Source organism: Montipora foliosa, chromosome 1 (assembly GCF_036669935.1).
Source record: "Montipora foliosa isolate CH-2021 chromosome 1, ASM3666993v2, whole genome shotgun sequence".
Lineage (NCBI taxonomy): Eukaryota > Metazoa > Cnidaria > Anthozoa > Scleractinia > Acroporidae > Montipora > Montipora foliosa.
Genome location: NC_090869.1, coordinates 8286559 through 8287208, shown reverse-complemented (window position 1 = coordinate 8287208; position 650 = coordinate 8286559). Strand labels below are relative to the sequence as shown.

The 650-nt window shown below is 43.1% G+C and overlaps 1 non-coding gene across 1 annotated transcript; it reads right to left on the bottom strand.

The window, feature by feature from the left end:
* Window positions 1-201: 201 nt before the first annotated feature.
* Window positions 202-358, bottom strand: LOC137982648 (5.8S ribosomal RNA). Its single transcript, XR_011118773.1, has one exon. It is a non-coding gene; the product is annotated as a 5.8S ribosomal RNA (ribosomal RNA).
* Between the last annotated feature and the right edge of the window lie 292 nt (window positions 359-650).

Sequence of the window (650 nt, the reverse complement as noted above, 5' to 3'; positions counted from 1 at the left end):
CTTATTAATATACTTAAATTCAGCCGGTAGTCTTGCCTGATCTGAGGTCGTTCAAGTTTACGTGTTCCTCTCTGTTTGCCGGTGGGCGATGAACGAGTTGAGGTCGTCCACCGGCATTCTACATTTCAAGGGACACAGCCTCTTCCTGTTAAGGAGGATGGGCTCTGACACCTCAACACCGTCTTTCCTCGCAAAGAAGAAAGACCCTCAGACAGATATGCTTGCAGGACCGGGGCCCGAGAGTGCCATTTGCGTTCAAAGATTCAATGATTCACTGTCTTCTGCAATTCACACTACTTATCGCAGTTGGCTGCGTTCTTCATCGATGCGTGAGCCAAGAGATCCACCGTTCTGAGTTGTTTTTCACATTTTTTCGTATCTTTGGTCATTCTTACTATAGATCGTTTTCACGTGACGTCATCATTTTCTAAAATCCAAAACTAAAGAGCCACGAAAGTTTTTATCCCCATCAGGCATAAGAGGCTGTAAATTTGTATCCATTTGCAATTTTGAAGCTCAACAGCGTGCTTCGTTTGGAAACCAGAGCATTTTGAATTTCTGAGTTATAGCGGTGCGTGACACAAAGCGACGATCGAGTTTGTTGAGAAATATATATTTATCTCCTGGTTTTGAGCGTTTTTAGAATTTAA